At 44.2% G+C, this 3132-nt stretch overlaps 1 non-coding gene across 1 annotated transcript; it reads right to left on the reverse strand.

Annotated features, from left to right (window-relative positions):
* Positions 1–223: 223 nt before the first annotated feature.
* Positions 224–294, reverse strand: TRNAG-GCC. The gene has a single exon. It is a non-coding gene; the product is annotated as a tRNA-Gly (tRNA).
* Between the last annotated feature and the right edge of the window lie 2838 nt (positions 295–3132).

Genomic DNA, 3132 nt, shown 5'->3' on the forward strand with positions numbered 1-3132 from the left:
TGCTAATTTACTCAAAGGGTAATTGATCCTGGGCTGGAGCCTATTATGAAGCCAGTTCTAAAAAGGCAGTGATGAAATAGTTGGGAAATTCTGAAGGAAAGACAGGTGAGGAGTTTATTTCAGAGCCTGGATTCATAGTCAAGCAATGAGACAGAATGTCAAGCAAGTATCTTCAACCAGGACAAGCATGGTAAAAGCACACTAAGTAATCACCTGGAGTATCTGCATTGGCTGGGAATTGAACCCAGGTCTCCTGCATGGCAAGCAGGAATTCTACCATTGAACCACCAATGCTTGCTTGCTTTGGACTTCCACAGCCAAGGGGAGCTGGGTGCTATGGGCACATAGACCTAGAGCTGAGAAATCAGCTCTAAACCTCTGTTTTCAAAAGTGGCCTCTGATTTTGAGTGTCAATGATTATTTTGAACATTTCTGCCTGAATGACTTACCTGAAGTTACATAAAGAGTCCAATGTGGAACTGAGAAAAAAAACCCAGAAGTCCTGTCAGACAGAGCCCAATTTTCTACTGTCTTGTAGACCAGTGGTTCTCAACCTTTTTTGTACCAGGTCCCATTGTAAACAGAGATGGCCAGTCCCACGCCAGTGCCCCTCACTCCTGACCTGCCGCCCTCTGCCCCCGAGCCCTAGTTCCCCCCCTCCTCCCAGTGTGTGGGGCAAGGGATGAATGTGCAAGGAGGAGAGGAGGAGAGGTGGATAGGCAGCCTCTCACAGGCTGGAACTCTGCCTGCTTGCAAGGGAAAAGCTACAGCTTCCTGCGTTTTTCTCCTTTAAAGGAGAATCCATTTTTAAAGTTAATTTGCAACTCTCTCATATATTCTTGCAACCCGCTTTTGTATTGTGACTCACAGGTTGAGAAACACTGTTGTAGGATGCAGTCACTTGCACCTGTGTAAAGGCTGGGGACTTTGACTAGGGTGTGCCAATGCTTCTGTTAGGACCAAAGCCAAACGTTCCTGGCTAGAAGGTCTTGCCCCTGTGCTCATGGTCAGACCAATCACCGTATTTGTAGTCAAAAAGGAATCTTAACACCTGGTCAGATTGGTATGGACTATGGGGGATTTTGCCTTTCTCTGTAGCAGTGGGTATGGCCCTCTACCTGGGAACCTCTTGAGCATATATTGACATTTCATAGAAGCAGGGCATTTGCTGCCATGGTTCCCCTGCTTTACCTGTGACAGCTTAGGGTCTTAGGTCTGTGTTGTGTTAGGACTGATAGGAGTCTTATGCAGAGTTTAGATTAGGGTTTGTAAGCGATGGTTTGACCAGGGATGATCCTGCCTCAGGCAGAGGGTTGGACTAGATGACCTCTGGAGGTCCCTTCTAGCCCCACTTCTCTATGACTGTAAAATGAGTATAAAGTGCTACCAAGTCAGAATTTTCCTTGAGTTATTGTGGCAGTAGCAGTGTTCATAGCTATAAAAAAATACTCAAGGTTCAGGCAATGGAGAGTTACCTGTCCTCCCCATTTTATGCCAATCTTTCAACCACAATAAAGTCCCTGCTCAGACTTATTAATCCCTAACAGAAATACAGTATACCTGGGGTATGATGCCGTCTGCCTAACTTTTCCTCCTAAGGAGTTAAATGCACAACTACAAAAGCACTGTCCCTCCTCTGGAGCACTTAGGCTCCAAGAAGAGAAGTAATGTATTAAGAGGGGAGGCAAAGGGACATCACCACAGACACACAATGTTTATAATTCTCAAACTATGTGTTAAAATAAATAGGTACAATAGATTCCCACCTGTCTCGACTCTTAAGAGTCACTGGCCAATTTCTAATCAGCTGTGTGGCAGAGGTGGGTCCTGAGGAGAAACCTGGAAGACAGTATGTATGCCATGGATTTCATCTCCCTGTATTTCTTTCGTGTGAGGTTGTGGGAAGTTACTTGCTCACTTGAATGAGCCCCAACTCCAATCCCTGATGTTATCATCCTAGCCTCTTTTGTTCTGCATCAGTAGGCTAGATGCAAAGACCAGTGAGTTGTCTTCTTTCACATTCCCACAACCAGTCATTTCCCAAGACATGGTAACAAAGACATCACTACACAATCTGCAAACAATTGCTTCCTTTCTAAGTCATCTCTAATGCTGACCTAGAGATCTTTGGCTAGAACTACCTGATGATGACTAATGCACTCATTACACATTGTGTTGCCTAGCTCAGTTCTGCAATGATATCATATAGCAAATGAACCTTGTTTTCCTAAGCCTGGTTTGCCCTTGTTCCCACTGCAGTTGCTGGGCAGACTGAGCTGTGGTCAAACTTGGGGCAGGTAGAACAGGTACTTGGGGCATGACTAGGCTTGTTCAAAGTATAACTTCCTATTTCTCTTGTTCTCCCCCCTCCTCTTCACTTTCCCATAAAATCTCCCTTTGTTTTGACTCTCACACTCCTTTCTGTTGTGTCTGTTTTCTTTTCCAGTGGGAGGGATCTTTGATATGCCCTGCAGAAGTCTGAAACTTCAGACCTGATCCAGAACAATCAAACATGTTACAGCAACAGCTAGTTACATTGCACCTTTCAACCTAACAAATTCTCAAGTACCTTACAGGGTAAGGTACTTGAGAATATCTCAGTCAATAGGTTCTATTGATAGAATATCTTCTATCAATAGGTTCACTTCAATCACCACCCAAATGCAACCATCACTAAGGTGGGATCCTGCAGACTTCCTGCACTGGAAATGCTGGTTTCAAGAACAAAAATAAAAATTAATTTAGCTAGTTTAACATGCTGGGGGACTTTTGACTTATAATTAATACAGACTGGAGATTAGCCTGGATATTGGGGGTTAGCATGCCTAAGTGCCCTGGGAATATCAAGCAGACAAGGTTCCTTGGGTGAATTTGATATCTTTTATTAGACCAACCCAAATGGTTGGAGAATAGTTATTAAGCAAGCTTTCGGGTTCAAAAACCCTTCGTCAGGCTAAGGAAGCTTCAGCAGTTGGTGTGTGATTCCATCCAGGAAGAGCACACCCCAACTGCTGAAGCTTCCTTAGCCTGACGAAGGGTTTTTGAACCCGAAAGCTTGCTTAATAACTATTCTCCAACCATTTGGGTTGGTCTAATAAAAGATATCAAATTCACCCAAGGAACCTTATCTGC

This window comes from Alligator sinensis, unplaced genomic scaffold, assembly GCF_000455745.1.
Source record: "Alligator sinensis unplaced genomic scaffold, ASM45574v1 scaffold108_1, whole genome shotgun sequence".
NCBI lineage: Eukaryota > Metazoa > Chordata > Crocodylia > Alligatoridae > Alligator > Alligator sinensis.